Source organism: Macaca nemestrina, chromosome 3 (assembly GCF_043159975.1).
Source record: "Macaca nemestrina isolate mMacNem1 chromosome 3, mMacNem.hap1, whole genome shotgun sequence".
NCBI lineage: Eukaryota > Metazoa > Chordata > Mammalia > Primates > Cercopithecidae > Macaca > Macaca nemestrina.
This window is the reverse complement of record NC_092127.1, coordinates 86,836,016-86,856,213: the sequence shown is the minus strand read 5'-3', so window position 1 is coordinate 86,856,213 and position 20,198 is coordinate 86,836,016. Positions and strand designations below refer to the sequence as shown.

The 20,198-nt window shown below is 39.8% G+C and overlaps 1 long non-coding RNA gene across 1 annotated transcript in view; it reads right to left on the bottom strand.

The window, feature by feature from the left end:
• Nucleotides 1–17,816, bottom strand: part of LOC105486348 (uncharacterized) — a 101,257-nt gene extending 83,441 nt beyond the window's left edge. Inside the window, exon 1 of the long non-coding RNA XR_011621140.1 lies at nucleotides 17,761–17,816. This is a non-coding gene — a long non-coding RNA (uncharacterized lncRNA). The remainder of the gene's footprint in view (nucleotides 1–17,760) is intronic.
• Between the last annotated feature and the right edge of the window lie 2,382 nt (nucleotides 17,817–20,198).

The window sequence follows — 20,198 nt, the reverse complement described above, 5'->3', positions numbered from 1 at the left end:
GAAAAAAGAAAGAAAAAAAAAAAAGTCACGCAACCCTTCTGAAACTTCAACCATAGAATTAAACAGTTGCTTAGATCAGCGGCTCCCAATCTTTTGGCACCTGGGACCAGTTTTGTGAAAGACTATTTTTCCATGCTTGGGGGGTGCTAGATGGCAATGGGATGAAACTGTTCTACCTCAGATCACCAGGCATTACATTCTCATAAGAAACACGCAATCTAAACCCCTTGCATGCACAGTTCACAACAGGGTTCATGTTCCAGTGAGAATCTAATGCACCTCTGATCTGACAGAAGGCGGAGCTCAGGCATTAATGTTTGTTCACCCACCACTCACTTCCTGATGTGCAGCCCAGTTCTTCACAGGCCATGGACAGGTGCCGGTCAGCAGCCAGGGTGTTGGGACCTCTGACTTACATGATACATTTTTAAAACATCCAGCTGTCTTTCAGAAAGTCTTTTCCACTATCAAGAGGGATTTTTTTTTCTTAGAATAGAGCTTTCTCTCTCTCTAGCAAATCATTTCATCATATGTGAATTATTTAGGCAAGATCAGTGGTTCTCAATGTGTGATCCCCACACAAGCAGTATCAGCATCACCTGGGAACTTCTCTGGAAGGAGATCCAAGTAATTTGTGTAACAAGATTTCTAGGTGATTTTTTTTTTTTTTTTTTTTTTTTTTTTTTTTTTTTTTTTTTTTTTTTTTTTTTTGAGACGGAGTCTTGCTCTGTCGCCCAGGCTGGAGTGCAGTGGCGCGATCTCGGCTCACTGCAAGCTCCGCCTCCCGGGTTCACGCCATTCTCCTGCCTCAGCCTCCCGAGTAGCTGGGACTACAGGCACCCACAACCGCGCCCGGCTAATTTTTTTTTTTTTTTTTTTTTTTTTTTGTATTTTTAGTAGAGACGGGGTTTCACCGTGGTCTCGATCTCCTGACCTTGTGATCCGCCCGCCTCGGCCTCCCAAAGTGCTGGGATTACAGGCGTGAGCCACCGCGCCCGACCCTTCTAGGTGATTTTGATGCATACTCACAAGTTTAAGAACGACAGGCTCAGATTAACACCCAGGGGGGTGGGAGCAGGTGCTTCGATAAGATGGAATTTTATCCTTTGACATTCCAAATTCTGGAAAATGGTGGTCAAAGAATGCTATGGACAATTTAAATCTACTTTCTTTCCTGATATTCCAGCACCACAAGTTATAGGGACTGCTTATTCTATGCATTTTCAATAAAAATCAATTTGAACTTAAAATGAGCATAAGTAAACACACACACACGCATCTTAAAGACATCAATTCTAAGAGACAGAATAAATAAAGCATGCAGTTGCTAGAAATGTTTTTCTAAAGGTCCTTTAATTTGGAAAGACCAATTTTCATAGTAAAATCAGTAGATGTTAGTATTCGGTTGGTGCACAAGTAATTGTGGTTTTTGCTATTTTTTTAGGTGTTGCAAAAACCACAGTTACTTCTGCACCAATCTAATATGAAAAACAGTCTTTATTCCTTTCTTTCATTCCTGCTTCTAATTCATCAACCCTTCTGAATTAGTTGAAACTAATAAAAAGGGCCATTACTTAATGGACTCTCTCAAAACTATACAAAAACAACCTCTTCGACTATGAAATTCCAACTGGTTTAAAATTGTAGCCATAAGTGAGGCACACAGTGGCAGGCTCCTGGTGTCCTAGCTACTCAAGAGCCTGAGGTGTGAAGATTGCTTGAGGCCAGAAGTTCAAGATGAACCTGGGCAACATAGTGAGACCTTTCTCAGAAAAGAGAAAGAAAAAAGCAACAATTCATTCTCGATCTCAGTCTCTGACAGGTGAGAAAATCAGGAGAGTATCTCTATTTGGCCTGGGAAAAGACAGCAAATTCAAAATCCTTATGAACATTATTTGAATTAATGAATGAATACTTTTCTGTGAGCATATAAATGCTTGGGAGGCTGTGTCTCTGTTACACAATTCTGATCTTTTAATTATACTACTTACATTTTATAAAGAGTGAGAACCTGCCTGCATACAAGAAGGTAGGCATTTATATTTAAAATTATAGTTATGGGCCATTGGGAAAGAGTTTCTTTCTCTGCATGTTTATGAAGCTTAAACACTTATTTTGATAGAGATTAATGTGTCCTCTATAATTAAATGCAAACTATATATTCAATCACTGTACCTCCCCAATTATCAGATTATACTTGACTCATCACTAACTTTAGAGGAGCATGTTGATAAAGTATCTTCTGAATGAAGGTTTCACTTTTATAATGCTCTTAATTATTTTTTCTACTTACTATTTACTTTTTTGTGAATCATAGTTTGATCATTAAAACAATTTTTTTTAGCTATCTTGTGCCAAACTGACCAGTTATTACAGGCATGAAGAATCTTTGGTTGTAAGAAATAGCAAAAAAGGAAATACAAAGCATGTGTGCAATAAGTCTTTGATCCAGATGACTGCCAACATCTAGCTCTAAAAGTCTAAGGCCCAAAGATATCAAAATAAACATACTGATCCTTACAATACAGCCTTTGGTAAATAGAACATAAAGAGGGAAAATAACCTTATGTTTGAGAGACAATAACCTTGGCCGAAAAACTGGATGGTCAGCCAAAAATATGAGAGAGCAATTGTGCAAATAAAAGAAGACAAATTGGCTCTGAGGCTTCCTTAGTGAAAAGATCTTCACTATTCAATCCCAATCTCCTCATTAGATGATTTCTCTGAGTGTCAGAAGGTTTTTGGAGTCTTCTTGCTTATTAATTCAACCAGGTGGATCCCACAGATATGAATATAATTGCCCAAATCTGGGAAATAAATTATTCATCAAAAAACTATAATGGGTAAGGTAGTTATAAAAATAACCCAAATTCTATTGAGAATAGATGGGCAAAGGCTTGTAAATTACTAAAAGCCCTCTAAGAGCAGAAATGTTCAGGAAAGAGCACAGGACATTAAAAAACATCAGAAGGAATGTAGAGAGAGGTAGAAATTCAGTTGATCGACACTGAAGAGAAAAGAAGCACATACTAAATAAAAGAAAGTTCCTCAAAGAAGCTCATCTGATTCCAAAACAGTAAGAAGGGAAAGCAGAAATAATGCAAAAACCATAGGCTACAGATTCAGGAAAGGGCCGCTGAAATATTTACATAAGATTCTCATCCACATAGATATGCATCTTTTGATTTCTCCCTGTTAGACTGAATGGTCATTCCCCCCACCCCAAAACTCGTATCTTAAAACCTCATCCCTAATGTATTTGAGTGTGGGGGACTTTAGAAAGTGATTAGGTTGTGAGTGCAGAGCTATCATAAATGAGATTAGCACCTCTTTAAAAGAAACCTGAGAGAGCTTTCTTTTCCTTTCCACCAAGTGAAGACAATGAGAAGACAGCCAACTAGGAACCAGAGAGCAGGCTGTCACTAGATATTCACTTGTGTGTACCTTGATCTTGGATTTCCTAGCCTCCAGAAACTGAGAAGTAAACTTCTGTTATTTATAAGCTACCCAGCGGATGGTATTTTTGTTATGAAAACCTGAACAGACTAAGACACAACTATTTAAGGCAAATCTTGTACTCTCCCCTTACTTAGAGAGAAAATTATTATAAGATATTAAGCATATGCAGAACCATTGAGACAGGCAAGCATATACCACAGGATTTGATTGGCTTGGTATTGTGACTGCAGAGGTGAAACTGAAAAAAAGTATATGTTACAGAAGAAAAAGGGACTGAATGTCTCAAAGAAACTCTCATAATAGCTTACAGATTTTATCTGGTTCAATCATTCACTGGGTGATCAGATCATTTCAAGACCAATGACCTCCTAGCCACTAGGGGTGGGGATTTATTTTTTAGGGCAAGTCTAAGGTAGAGAGCTCTTATATGAAGTGTTGGGTATAGCTAAGAGATGTACAAAAATGCATAAAGGAAGTAATGGTTTAAATATTAAGAGAGAGTAAAAGGCATAAAGTTCAGATGAACCAAGGACAAGGATTAAGCTTCAAGTCACATAGTCAAACACTCAAAACACTGGAAGGTCTTATGGAATTCCTTAGTGATTTTTAATATAGTCTATGTGTATAGTTCTCATTTATGGATGAAAGAAGACATGTACAGTAAATGGATTAAGATGGATGAAAGTAGTGTTTGGAAAGGTGACTTGGCTTAAGTGTCAGTGGTAAGGCACACAAGTTGAGTAGCTTATAGAACACTGCACGACCAACTCCTTTGGCTGCTCCAAATCAAGAATCAGTAAAGCTGACCTATTATACCTTTAATACTGGTATTATTTTCCTGATGAGGGACAGCAAGAGTTTGAAAAAAAAGATTCCAATACTAACAAAAAACAAGAAGAACCTCCTACCCTAGTAAACGAACACCTGAACCAAATGTGAACCATCTTCTTTCTAAGGTTCAAAAAATATGGCTTTGTTGGGATACTTTCCTTATACCAAGGGATCTCAGAACATCTCTTAGAATACATGAAGGAACTTTTATCTACAGATGTAGATAAAGAATTAGCTGTGTGTTAAAAGCATTTATATGAGAAGAATAGCTTATCTCGCTTTATTTTATGACCAAGTTTCTCAAGCCTTCAAATTATAAACTCATTAGCCTAGACATATCCTCAGTTATTCATAAAATGTAAACAGAATATAAACATGTCCCCTAGATGAAAAGCCTAAATACGATAAATGTTATTTACCTTTGACTATATTTCACAGACAATAAAAGGGGATTATCTTCCACTAGCACTTAATTTGGGAGCACTTTTCCCTTGGCAAGTTAGGGCTTCAAGGCTTGAGAGGGTCATTTAATAAAGGATTAATATATTAATTATACATACGTTTGTCTGTGAATGACAAAAAAAATTTAAAAATATTAACTTTAAAAACAAATCGAAGGTTATTTCTCTCTCAGGTAAAATCCAATAGAATCCTTCTGTTTTATGGCCCACCTGGCATGGTTTCCACTGTCAAATCTACCTCATGGTCCAAGATCGCTACTCCAGCTCCAGCCAGCAAGTCCCCAATCCAGCCAGCAGGGTAAGAAAAAAGAAGGTAAAATATATATCCCTACCCACAAAGACTGCTATGATTTGAATGTCTCCAAAAAAGTTTATGTGTTGGAAACATAATTACCCAATGCAACAAAGTGAAGAGGCAGGGCCTAATAAGAGTTGGGATCTTTAAGAGGTGACTATGTTCCCGGACTGAACCAAGGGTCAGGTTGCTTATTCTCATGGAACAATAATGAGATGCAGATGAACTGAGAAACAAAAGGGTTTATTTCTATAACCAGGTACAGGGAAAAGTCTGAGAAATTATCACCAGACCAACTCAAAATTATGAAGTTCTTCAGGGCTTATATACCATCTAAGCTGTATGTCTACGTGTAAGTGTGCCCTCATCTAAAGACGTAAGTGATTAATTCCTTATAATCTGTAACTAAGGTCTGAGTCTTGGGAAACTTCCTCCAAAGCCTCAGTAAATTTACTTAAACTAGATGGGTCCAGATGCCAAAGGCGATTACCCTTATCTTATCTTCTGCTAAGTTATGAAGGTTTGGGAGTTCCTTTCAACCCCTAATAAACTTTGTTTAATCCTAAATGGGTCCTGGTATGAGGAGTGTGAGCATTCCTTTGTTATCTTGTCATGCTTCAAGGCTCAGGAAGGCCTGGGCAAAACTCTTGGTGGGCTCTTATCGCTCGTTCCAGCCTTGTGTAAGGGCACTGGTTCTCTCAGCCTTTAATATTTAACCTAACTATTTAGTCAGTGTGAAACAGTTGTTATGGAGGCCTGCCTGTTCAGCTTTTGTGAGACCTGGCCTGCCACAACTAGATTACATGACCTCTGCCCTCATGAATGCATGTGTGTTGTTATCACAGGAGGGGGGTTTGTTATGACAGGAGTGGGCTCCTAATAAAAAGAAAAAGTTTGTCTTGATTTCTTCTTTCTGTCTTCAGAATAAAACTTGTTTAATCTTCAATGGGTCCTGGTATGAGGAGCGTGAGCATTCTTTTGTTATCTTGTCATGCTTCAAGGCCCAGGAAGACATGGGCAAGATTCTTAGTGAGCCTTCATAACTTGTTGAACAAAGTTTTACTATTCACTTCCACCTCCCACCATTGTACGACCCTTGACAGGTGCCAGTGCCATGATCTTGGACTTTCCACTCTCCAGAACTGTGAGCTGAATAAACTTCTATTGTTTATAATTTACCCAGTCTGTGGTATTCTGTTATAGCAGCAGAAATCAGACTAAAGCAGAACATTTATACTGAGAAATGGGGTTGTTACTATAACAAATATGTGATAATGTGGAAGACACTTTGGAACTGGGTAATGGGTAGAGGATGGAAGACTTTTGAAGATTGGGCTAGAAACAGCCTGTATTGCCATAAATTAAGTGTTAAGGATGATTTTTTTTTTTTTTTTTTTTTTTTTTTTTTTTTTTTTTTTGAGATGGAGTCTCTCTCTGTCACCCAGGCTGGAGTGCAGTGGCATAATATCAGCTTACTGCAAGCTCCGCCTCCCAGGTTCACACCATTCTTCTGCCTCAGCCTCCCGAGTAGCTGGAACTATAGGTGCCTGCCACCACACCCGGCTAATTTTTGTATTTTTAGTAGAGACAAGATTTCACCATGTTAGCCAGGATGGTCTCAATCTCCTGACCTTGTGATCCACCCACCTCGGCCTCCCAAAGTGCTGGGATTACAGGCGTGAGCCACCGCGCCCAGCCAGCCAAGGATGATTCTTATGAGGACTCAGAGAAAGGGTAAGTCTGGAACTTCTTAGAGATTACTTAAGTGGTCATAACCCGATTGTTGATAGAAATATGGACATTAGAGGTCATTCTGATGAGGACTCAGACAGAAATTAGTAACAAGGTATTAGAAACTAGAGTAAAGGCCATCCTTATTATAAAGTAGCAAAGGCTGCCTGAATCGTGTTTGTGTCCTAGGACTTTATGGAATGTGGAACTTAGGAGTGATGAACTAGGATATCTTGCAGAGGAAATATAATATCTAAGCAGCAAAGCATTCAGGCTGCTGTGTGGTTACTTCCAACTGCATATGTTGAGACCCAACAACAAAGGAATGAATTAAAGATGGAATTTATAATTAAAAGGAAAGTAGAGCAGAAATGTTTGGAAAATTGGTACCCTGGCCATGTAAGGAACCAAAACGCATGGGAGAAAATACTAAGAGGATGGCTTTGCAACCATTTGCTAAAAAGATTCACATGGCTAGGAGGGAGTCAGGTGCTATTCACCAAGACAACAGGAGAAAGACCCGGAAGGCATTTCAGAGTTATTCCAGGCTGCCCCTCCCCTTACAGCCCTAGAGCTCCAGCAGGGCAAATGGTTTCATGGGGTGGGCCAGGGCACCCTCCAAAGGCTCACTTCCCAGAGCTACCTCGAGATTCTGCCCCCTGCATGATAGTACAGCACTCCTCAGCCACCCCAGCCATGGCTCGAACAACTCCAGGTGTAGCTTAACATACCTAGCTGTAACCAGGTATAGTTTAACATACCTAGCTTAACATACCTAGCTGTAACCATGTGGTGGCGTCCACATAGATTTCAAACCAATGTCCATGTTGCAGATAGCCTTGGGGCCCAAGCAGAGATTTGCTGCAGGGGCGAAGTCTAACAGCAGAGGGTCCTCACAGCAGAGGGTCCCCACGAGGGCAATGCCAAACAGAAATGTGGAGTCAGAGTTGCCACAGAGAATCCCCACTGAGGCAACGCCTAGTGGAGCCATGGGAACAAGGCCATCCCTGAGACCTCAGAACTGTAGAGCTACCAGTGTGCAATGCTAGCCTGAGAGAGATGCAGGCACAAGACACTAACCTGGAAGATCTAAAGCATGGGCTGAGCCCAGCAATGCCATGAAAGCCGAGTTACTTGAGGTCTTGGGGGACCAACTTCTGGCCTAGTGTGCCCAGGGTGCAGTACGTGGAGTCAAAGATTACTCTCCAGCTTTAAGAGTTAATGTTGTTTTTTCACTGTTAGGTTTTGGACTTGAGGCTTTTAACTCCTTTCTCTTTTGGAATGAAAATGCTTACCCCATGCCTGTCCTACCACTGTATTTTGGAAATAGATAACTTGTTTAATTTCACAGACTCACAGTTGGAAGGTATTTGCCTCAAGGTGAATCATGCCTTAGAGTCTCACCCACATCCTATTTAGATGAGACTTCAGACTTTGGACTTTTGAGTTGATGCTGAGGGAGTTAAGGTTTTGGAACCATTGGGATGAAATCAATGTATTTTGCATTGTGAGAAGGAGGTAAATTTGGGGGTGCAGAGGAGGAATACTATGGTTTGAATGTGTGCTCTAAAAGTTCATGTATTGGAACTTAATCCCTAATACAACAGTGTTGGGAGATGGGGTCTAATAAAAGGTGGGATGCTTAGTCTTTGCTCTAATTTATGGATGAATGTCATTGTCATGGATGTGGGCAGTTATCACATGAGTGGGCTCCTGATAAAAGGACGAAGTTTGGCCCAGTTTTCTCTGTCTTGTGTGCTCACTTGCCCTTTCTGCCTTCCACCATCAGACGACCCTCACCAGATACCAGTGCCATCCTCTTGGACTTCCCAGCCTCTGAAATCAGGAGCCAAATAAATTTCTATTGTTTATAATTTACCCAGTCTGTGGTATTCTGCTACAGCAGCAGAAAATGAACCAAGACAATAATATTCCCCAAAGTTCCCAACAGTTTCTTTTACATCTTACTGGACAAAATGAACATCTGGCTGCAAAGAAGTTACAGAAGAGTCTTTAGTCTGGTTGGCCACAAGCCTAATCCATAGTTAGGCTTATTCCATTATTGAGTAATGTTATTCCATTGTTGAATAACAAGGGGAGGAGAGGGTGACCATGTAATTTATCTTCCAAATTAAGACACTATTGAGTTATCAGAGAGCACCATCAATAATTAGTCCAGGATGACATATGAAAACTGGAACATAAGGTCACCCTGGGGAAAGCAGATACTAAAGTATAACAACCAGTCTGCCACTGTTAATAATACCGGCTACTGTGTTTCAAGGCCAAAAAATGTGTCAGTTATATAGCAGTCACTCAGCTTTTTACTTATTTAGTTGATATTCATAACCTTCTGAAGTCAATATTTTTGTCCCCATTTTAATGGCTAAGAGATCAATGCTCAAAGTTGCCCATAGCTACACAGATAGTGACAAATCTGAAAATCAAATTCATTGCTTTTTACGCCTAGTTCCCCTGTTCTTTAACAGCCCTAGTTCCAGCTGCTACTAACTTATGTAAAAAACATGTTCCATGATCTCAAATGAATTATGCTAAGTTAAAGAAGCCAAACATAAATAAATGTATACAGCATGATTCTACATATATAATTCTAGAAAAGGCAAAACTAGAATGATAGAAGGCAGATTAGTCCTTGCAGGAGAGGGATCAGAGTTGAGGTTAGCTACAAAGGCACAGGACAGCTATTTGGGGGTTGATTTAAATATTCTGCCATGTTTGTGCTGGTGGGTACACGGTTGAATACATTTGTTAAACTCATTGTACTATTCCTCTAATATTAAGAGGAAGAGAGAGAAGAAATATTGAGATCAATCATTCCCTGGTATGGCCACAAAAAAATGGTGATCAAGTATATCAGAAGTGTGGGAGGTGTGAGTTTGCAGCTCTTATAACCCAATATTCTCATTTGTATCACCAGAAGTTGAGACCCAAGAGGATATCCTCCATTTCACTAGCTCCTCGTGTTTTTCTGTGACCCTTCAGATGAGCTGGAGTTACCTATTGGGCCTCTTTGAGAAACCCCAAGAGACATCTTCTCTAATAAGATGATTCTTCTTCTGAGGTCTCACTTGCTTCCACGTAACCTTTTCACATGGTTACTTTCTTCCATTTTATTTTCTTCTATTTATTTGATTATCTATATGCCTATGATTATTGAATGATCAAAACTGTAGATGCTCTGGGAGAAAAGAAACAAGCCCTATAGTAACTGCAAAGCTTCTAAAAGTAAAATACTGTGACCTTCAGTAGCAGAGTTGCTATTGCTTCATTGTGAAGCATGCTGCATATCAGAGAGAAGGTTTTTACCCAATTCAGTAGCTAAAAGAGAGCCATTTGAAGGAATTTCTGTAGATTCCGTGCAGGAGACTGATGCAATGAAAGCCATGCTTCAGTAAAATGAATCTGGAAAAGTAGTATAGAATATATTAGAGTAGGGAGAGATTGTAGGAGGCAAGATCAGTTAGGAAGCCTTCACAATGACTCGAGTAAGAGCAAATGAAGGCCTGAACGAAGTTAGGCAGTGAGTGCAGACAGGCCAGGGTGAAATGTGATTGGGTAGTTGAGAGCTGAGGAGGAGAATGCAACCAGAGACTATTCTCCCTCCACCCACCAATCTCTGACCCAGACCCAGAAGTGCAATGAGGAGGAGAAACAGTACAGTCTAACAAACAAAGGTGTGGGTGGCCCTGGAACAACCTACTGAGATACTGAAATTGTTATTATTTCTCTGTAATTTTCATTATTTCTATCCTAGTCACAGTATTTATGTATTTGTTTTGTTTTTTACTACCATATACATTTCTGTAACAGCTAGGGAACACTGACATTAAATGCCTTGTAAATTCTTCTTTGTTAAATTCGATTCTTTGTTAAATTCGATTCTAATGTAATTGGCTACCATCAATAAGGTTATTATTATCCTGCTGTCCTCTTTCAGTAATTCTATCTCCTCCCTTAAATGTTCGGGTTATTTCATGTGTCCCTTTTTTTCATTGCCTACACGGTTGATAGTTGGCAACTTTTTTTTTTTTTTTTTTTTTTTTTGCTCGTGCTTTTTTTTCTTCTGATTAGCCGTATTTTGTAACAGGTTTATAAAATTTAACTCCCATTATAACTCAGATATAAAGAGAAAATGAAAGTTCTTTATAGTTATGTACTCAATCTGTCCCTCTGTCTTAGTCTCATCCCCACTAGTTAACTGGAAAATAAATATATGAAGTTTTTAAATCTCATCCAATAGTGCTGACTTTGTCTCTCAAAAAAAAAAAAAAAAACCATTTCGTCCCAAAGCTACCCTTGCTCCCCTGCACTGCACTTCTCCCTAAGGTGGCATATGGTGCCTTGTGGTAAGGGGTGGAAATGAGGCTTTTGAGTCCCCGGGGAAAACGAAAGAGCCAGCTTTCAGTGCAATGTACTCTGTTTCCCCAGGTCTCCATGGCAACGCCCATGGCTCCTGGGAGCTGTTTGCCCTGCTGCTAGGCTGCATAGCTTCACTCTGTGTCAGTGGCACTCATGTGTTGGTGTCTCTTGGCTTTGTCAGCCGTTGATAGTATATCCTGGTTAACTCTGGCTCATTCCTGTTCCTACTAGCCACAGATCTCTGAATAACAACTAAAACCTCCTTTCAGTCGGTGGGCCTGCGGGGGTCCACCAACCCTCACTCCAGGCCCGGGAACATCACCAGGTGGGCCCACTCTTCCAGATCTAGCTTCTCACTGGAGGCCCCTGCAAGCAGCTCAAGAAAGTCATCCTGTAAGATCGCCCTCTTCTGACCTCACTGTACAGCTACGTTGCTACGGCTGTGCCTGAGGCTGGTGCCAGATGAGGCTCAGAGATGATTTCTTAATCCTGAATAGGTAACAGGGAGAAAAGCTGCCTGCTGTCTTTGCCATCCACGTTATCCTTACTAACTCATCTTTTTTAGAGCTGGTCGAGCTAAACAACCTAATTCAGCTCTGCTGTTCATTAGATGCATGATCTCCAATGAGTCATTTAGGGGCTCTGTGTCCCAGTTTCCTCAACTGTAAAATAAGAATAAAATAACTCACAGTGTCTTTGTGAGGACTGAATGAGCTGATACATACAAGTACTCATATGTACTTGTGTACACCTAAGTCATAACGTGGAGAAGGTCTTCAATATGTTAACTCTTTTTCTTTTCTTGCTCACAAATGTCTTGAGATAGAAAAGGGAAAAGTTTTTCTTTCTTACAGATAACCTCTTCTGGACTCCAGCCAGTCCTTAATGGCAGACTGCTACGTCTCCTCTATGCCATAGGAGAGCCCAATAAGTTACGCTCTGTGCCCTTGGTTGTGGGTATGCTGAAGAAGGAGATCAAGTAAATTGGAAAAGTCTCTCTCAAGACAGAATCCTAGCACTATGATCCTGTTACACGATCTGATGATGGAATAATGGAGCCTAAATATTTTCTTTGTCTATTCTTGGTCTTCCTTCTTGAACATATTATAATCTTTGCCCACCTACACACCCCAATCCTCCAGGTAGTTAGATTCCTAGATAAATTGAGTCACAGATCGTGGGAAGGTAAAAGAGAATAACACATTAGAAATGTTAAAAGTTGCTCTCTTTCATTTATAGTCCCAGTTTTTCTCTCTACATATTAAGAGCTGACCAAATAATCAACATTGTGTCCAAATTTTTCTGCCCTACCCAGTTTAACATTTGTGTAACATGCCCTCCAGTTTAAAATTTAGCAAACTGCAACTTCATCATTGCATATATTAGAAATTACCTCTTGCTTTTTTCCCAAAATATTGTCTCAGTATAATTAAATGTTTTGTTAAAGGACCTATTCAAAATAAGTTATCAAAGAATAGCAAAAGATCTCAACAGATTATCATATACTATGATAATTTAACTTTTGCTAAAAGAAGTAAGTCTAATTGCTTATAATAATAACTCAAAAAGAAACAGTACAAAATTCCCAAATCTGTCATGTAAGCTAAAACGCAAGAGTAAATTGTAATGAGCAGTGAACATCACCATATATTGACCACCACTATTAATTTACAGTAGCCTTGATTAACTACATTTATTATATAATAACAACCTCAAACCCGAGTCATGTTTGTTTAGAATGCTGAAGGTTGAATGGCAATGTGTGACTGCTAAATGTTAAATTATTACAGAATATGCATTATTGAAGTAAAGCACTTTCCTCATCTCCTTTGGAAGAGACTGGCCATAAAATGTAGTTGGCCTACTTCAGGGCAGTTTACCCATCCATGAATCCTCAGGGTGCATTAAGCTACATCATAACAGTCTGTGCTGATACAACCACCAGTCTCATGTTCCATTTACTCAGTCAATAGGCCCAATCAGAATAGCTTGACATAATGGTGACAGTAATTGTCACTATGGAGCAAATTTGGATTTCTTTATTCAATACTATATATAGAAACAAGGAGCACAGAAGGTGGGGGTTAGGGTGGGAGAAGAATCAGGAAACCCACAAATTCATCAAAGGCTTGGAAAATAAGGATTTAAAAAGAAATGGGCCAGGCACTGTGGCTCACGCCTGTAATCCCACCACTTTGGGAAGCTGAGGCAGGTGGATCACGAGGTCAGGAGTTCAAGATCAGCCTGGCCAAGATGATGAAACCCTGTCTCTACTAAAAATACAAAAAATTAACTGGGCTTGGTGGTGGGCACCTGTAATCCCAGCTACTCGGGAGGCTGAGGCAGAGAAGGGCGTGAACCCGGGAGGGGGAGGTTGCTGTGAGCTGAGATCCTGCCACTGCATTCCAGCCTGGGTCACAAAGCGAAACTTCATCAAGAAGGAGGGGAGGGGAGGGGAGGGGAGGGGAGGGGAGGGGAGGGGAGGGGAGGGAAGGGAAGGGAAGGGAAGGGAAGGGAAGGGAAGGGAAGGGAAGGGAAGGGAAGGGAAGGGAAGGGAAGGGAGAGAAAGAAAGAAAGAAGAGAGAGAGAGGAGAGAGAGGGGAGAGAGAGAGGGAGAGAGGGAGAGAGGGTGGGAGAGAGGGAAGAGGGTGTGTGTGAGAGAGAGAGAGAGAGAGAGAGAGAGAGAGAGAGAGAGAGAGAGAAAATGTTATTCAGTCTATAAAAAAGGATCCTGAGAGCATTTTTGTCAGTGGTAAATTTCAGAGTAAACTCCTTTGGAATCACAAAAACTTAAACTTAAATTCTGGCACCTCTGCTTACCAGCTGTGTGGGTTGGGGAAAATTACATAAACATGCTAAGCCTCGATTTCCTCAACTGTAATATAGAGATACTTATCTCATTAAAGAATTAAATGAAATAATACAGACATAGTAGTGTTGTCTGTGTCCCCATTATTCCAGCTCCGGGAGCTCCTGTAGGCATCCTCCTGCATGTCTGAGGTCCCATCTTATCATCCTGGGGCTCTGTGGTGATTAGCTGCATAGCACAGCTAAGTGGTAAACAGTGAAGACTAGTCACACTCACCAGGCACTGTTCCCTTTTCAAGGGAATTCACTGTGAAAGGTTCTTGGACTAGAGAAATACAAATTTAAACCACAATGAGATACCACTCTACCCCTACTAGATTGATGAAAATTTAAAAAATTTTAAAATTCTCATCAATATCAAATGGCACCAAGAATGCAAAGGAACTAGAATTCTCGCACACTGCTGGTAGGAGTACAGAATGCTATTGTTTTTGGAAAACAGTTTGACAGTTACTTTTGGAATTAAATCTATCTTTATTAAATGATGCAAAAGCCCTGCTCATGGGTATTCACCTAGGATTAATTAAAACACGTGCCAACAAAAGACCTGTATGCTAATGTTACGGCAGCTATATTCATAATAGCCCAAACTGAAAAGTAGCCAAACATCCGTCAATTGGAGAAATGATAAAAATCTTGTGGTGTGTTCATACAATCTAATACTACTCAAAAACAAACCAAAGAAAAAAAAAAACTTGCTCTTGTAAAAAATAACATGTTTGAAAGCATTATGGTAAATGAAGGAAGCCAGAATGAAAAACCTACATACTACAGTTTCCCTTTATATGGAGTTCAGAAAAATACAAAGTCTTAGGGACAGAAATCAGGCAAACATTACCACAGTCTGGGGGACTGAAAAGGGATTGACTCCATTGGGGCACAAGGAGTATCTTAGGGGCAATGGAAATGTTCTATGTCATAGTTATGGTAGTCGTGGTGGTTACATGAATATATTTATTTCTAAAAATGCACCAAATTATACATTAAGTTATATAATTTTGTCATATACAGCTTAGGTCTCTTTAAACCTGACTTAAAAAATATTTCATACCAAACAAAGGCAAGTAAAAACAGCACGAGTCAGAAATTAATAAGTTGTATATTTAAACCTAAACTTTTACCAGCCTGAGCCACGTGGCAAAACTCCATTTCTAGTAAAAAAAAAAAAAAAAAATACAAAAAACTATGCTGGGTATGGTGGCACAGTGCCTGTAGTCCCAGCTACCTGGGAGGTTAATGTGGGAGAATCACCTGAGTTTGGGAAGGTGAAGCTGCAGAGAGCCATAACCACACCACCGCACTCCAGCCTGGACAACCAGAGTGAGAACTCGTCTCAAATATTAAAATAAAGTAAATCTAAACTTTGCAAAAGATATATCTAAAACATAATTATATAGGAGCTTGAAACGTAAAAGGATTTAAAAAAAGATATTTTATACAAATACCAAAAAGGCACAAATTTAAAAAGAAAATTTTAAAATGAAACTAAAGACCAATGTAGCCAATAACTGATTCTTAGAAAAGAATAATAAAACTCATAAACTTTTGGCAGGATTGATTAAGGAAAAATGAAAGAAAGCATGAATAATCAATGTCAGAAATAAAAAAGTGGACATCACTACATATCTGGCAATCAGTATCAAAAGAATATATTATAAACAGCTGTAGGCTAATAGATTCAAACCTGTAGATGGAAATGTCAAGATCTTTGAAAAGCAGCATTTAACAATACTGACCAAAGAAGAAATCTAATATTTCTTTTTTTTTTTTAATTAAGATGGAATCTTGCACTGTCGCCCGGGCTGTAGTGCAATGGCGCGATCTCGGCTCACTGCAACTTCCGCCTCATGGGTTCAAGCAATTCTCCTGCCTGAGCTTCCCGAGTAGCTGGGATTACTGGTGCACACCACTATGCCCGGCTAATTTTTTTATTTTGATGGGGCTTCACCTTGTTGTTCAGGCTAGTCTCAAACCCCTGACAAGTCATCCATGCGCCTCGGCCTCCCAAAGTGCTGGGATTACAGGCATGAGCCACCGCACTCGACCATAGTATTTCTTTCACTACTAAGAAATGGAGTCAAAAATCTTGTTATGATTTTAAAAATTTTGAATTAAATTATCTTGTACCAGATAACTTGAAATACATAGGAAGAAATAGCACCAATATTGCACAAAATGTTCCAGAGAATGGAAAAAGAGGTTTGTTTGGAAGCTTCCGAAGTGACTCTCAATGATCCCCACCTCCTGGGATTGATGCTATTGTGTAACCCCCTCTCCTTGAGTGTGAACTGGACCTGGTGACTTGATTCTAATGAATAAAAGACAGCAAAATGATGGGAGATCAATTCCAAGATTAAGTTGCAAAAGACCATGACTTCTGTCGTGCGAGCAGGCTTTCTCTCCTCACTCACTTAGATAAAGCAAGCTCTCTTGTTGTAAACTGCCCTAAGGAGCAGCTCACAGGGCCAGGAACCGAGATTGTCCTTGTGCCAACAGCTCATGAGACACTGAGGTCTTAATCTAAAGGCCACTGACAAACTGCGCATCACCAACAACCTTGTGAGTGAGGCTGAGGGGGATCTTACTGGAGCCTTGAGATGACTGCAGACTTGTGAAAGCCAAAAGATCCAACTAAGCCTTTCCTGACCCACAGAAACCATGAGATTATAAATATTGTTTTAAAACACTAAATTTTGTTGTTGCACAGGATTAGATGACTAGCACAAAGAGGAATGTCTGCAGTTTTATTTTGGGAGCCAACATAACCTTATTACTAAAATAAAGCAATGTGATGATAAGGAAAAGTATAAGCCAATCTCACTCGTGGACACAGATTAGAAAATGCTAAGCAAAAAATTAGTCAACAAATCCATTTTTATACAAAAAAGATTATGCAAAATCATTAATTTGGGTTATTCCTCAGGAATACAAGCTTGTGTTAACATTTGAAAATTAATGACATACTTCATTACATTAAGAGAATAAAGGAAGACTATATGATGATGATTTCAACAAATGCAGGAAAAATATTTCATAGTATTTAATACCCATTCATGAAAAAATATCCTACAAACTAGGGACAAAAAGAAGTAATCCTTCCTTGAGAATGCTTAATCCAACAGACTATTGAAAAAAAAAACCTACATCAAACCTTATTTAATATTGATATGTTGCAAGCTTCCATAGAGTTCAAAATGAGATAAAGAGTCCCATTAATACCAGGTCTATCAAAATATACGAAAGAAGATCCTAGACTTTTCTTTTCTTTCTTTTCTTTCTTTTCTTTTCTTTCTTTTTTTTTTTTTTTTTTTTTTTTTTTTTGAGACGGAGTCTCGCTGTGTTGCCCAGGCTGGAGTGCAGTGGCGCAATCTCGGCTCACTGCAAGCTCTGCCTCCTGGGTTCACTCCATTCTCCTGACTCAGCTTCCCGAGTAGCTGGGACTACAGGCGCCCGCCACCACGCCTGGCTAATTTTTTTTGTATTCTTAGTAGAGACAGGGTTCACCGTGTTAGCCAGGATGGTCTCTATCTCCTGACCTCGTGATCTGCCCACCTCGGCCTCCCAAAGTGCTTGATTACAGGCGTGAGCCACCGCGCCCGGTCTAGACTTTTCAATAAGGAAAAATAAAGACATAAAGCACACAGTTTACCCTTGAACAACATGGGTTTTAACTGCAAGGATTCCCTTCTAGGTGGATTTTTTCCAGCAGACACAGAGGGGAAATACAGTACTTACAGCATGCGAAACTCACGTTAAGGATGGACGCTGCAGAACTTTAAGTACACGAGAATTTTGGTCCTGGAACCAACCAATTCCCAGCATATACTGAGGGATGACTATATAATATCTGGAAAGGAATGGGGGAAAACGGTCACTCACAGAAAATATGTTTGCATATGTAGAAAACCAAAACCATACAGATAAAACTTGAAAATATATTAAGTTAGCAACTTTGGTCCGCGCGGTGGCTGACGCCTTGTAATCCCAGCACTTTGGGAGGCAGAGGCGGGTGGATCACGAGGTTAGGAGATCCTGACCATCCTGGCTAACACGGTGAAACCCCGTCTCTACTAAAAGTACAAAAATTAGCGGGGCGTGGTGGTGGGCGCCTGTAGTCCCAGCTACTCCGGAGGCTGAGACAGGAGAATGGCATGAACCCGGGAGGCGGAGCTTGTAGAGAGCCGAGATCGCACCAGTGCACTACAGCCTGGGCGACAGAGCAAGACTCAATCTCAAAAAATAAAAATAAATAAAAATAAATAAATAAATAAATAAAACAAAAGAATTTGCCCCACTGAATATTAGGTTTTATTATAAAGGTACAGTTATTAAGATAATAGGTACTGGCATAAGAAGAGAAAAAAAGCTGAAAATTATGTAACTGCTTCTCAGTTCCTCCATCCTCCTCTCCTATGATGACCATATCTTCCTAGCTCAGTCATTCTCTCCCACTGTCCTGCTTACAGTCTATATACCTTGTCATAGCCAGTACTAAGCATCCAAGATGATCTTAGACCATCATGCCTATATTTCCTCTAGTGCTCTCACTCCAACAATTGCTGATTTCACCAAGATCTAAAATTCATGAATCAAATACATCTTGTACTGCCCCTCACCTTCCTGTCCTCACTTCCCTACTTGCCCTTCTTAAATTCAGTAGCCCATCATTGTAGCCTCACTCGCTTATACACGCTCTCTTATACTTCTCTCTCATTCCTCTCTCACTTCATCACACTTAATTGGCAAGACCCCAAACTTCAGAAAAACTGATAATAGCCATATTTTTGCCTATGCCATGTCTGTTCCCAGGTACTTAATGTAAGCTGGAGTACTATAAGTTATCTAATAGAAATGGTAAAACAGGACTTACAGGTAACAGGTTAGGAAACAATAAGCAAGTAATTTGCCCTTAGTGCAGACCAGTTATCCTTCTATGTTTTACTAGTTTGCTAACTTTTGAAGCCTCTTAAAAAGCTATCTCCCTCCTCTAATCTCCAATATCTTTCCCCACATCCTCACTCTCAGCCGAATAATGTATTTCCATTTCAGAAAACAACAAAAGAATTTCCAGTGGTGCCCACACTACATTCATTCACAAACTAGCATCTGCACCCACATAGTCTGCCTTCCCACCAATTACTTCAGATGGATTGTACCTGCTCCTGTCTAAAGGCAATCCCTCTTGTGCACTAAATCCCATTGTCTCTTGCCTACACAAACACATCAGTTAAGTTATTCTGTCATCTATCTTCCGTTATTAATTTTCCACTTTGCAGTGTGACATTCCCATCAGTGTACAAATAAAAACTGCTACAATTTCTACCATCTACAAAACATGAAAAAACCTCTCCTTGACCTCATATCCCCTTCCAGTTATCCTCCACATATCTGCTCCTTTTTGTTGCAAAGCTCCTTTAAAATGACTACCTCCAACTTATCCTCATATTTTCTTAAGCTCTCTGTAATATAATAAGGCTTTCACTCTCCATCACCATTTCACTTAAAACTCCTCTTATCAAGGATACCAATGAACGCCTCTTTGACCAAATCACTTGCCAACTCATTGAGGGAAGTTTTCCAAGGAAGCATGGCTTAGCGGTCCAGGAGTTGACCGGTCAGCCATGGTCCCTTGGAAAACACCCCTCATTTAATTTCTAAATAATACACTGTCTTGATTTTCCTCCAGATTCACTGTCCATTTCGTATCTTCTTTGCTGCCTCATGCACACTTCCCAAGTCTAAATAGACTCTCTTAGGATGCAATCTTTTTCCATGCTCACTTTCTAGATTTTATTTAGATTTATCCACATGATTTTCTAAAAGACTACTTAAACTTAACACATTCAAGGCAGAACTTCCTTTTAGCCTGCCCCTCCCACTCCCTACCACATTTCAGTAAAGAATACTTCTTCCATCCTGCCAATTCCTCAGACCAAAAACCTTGGAGCCATTCTTGAATCTTCTCTTTTTCTCATATTCCATGTCCAATTAATTAGAAAATCTTATTAGAGCTTTCTTCAAAATATACCCAGTTCTCACCACCCCAACCACTCCCACCCTGCTCAGAACCATCATCATCTTTTCCCCAGATTATTATAATGCCATGGACTCCTAGCCAGTTTTCTGTCACTTAGGCAATTTATTCTCAACTCAGAAACCAAAGTGACCCTTCC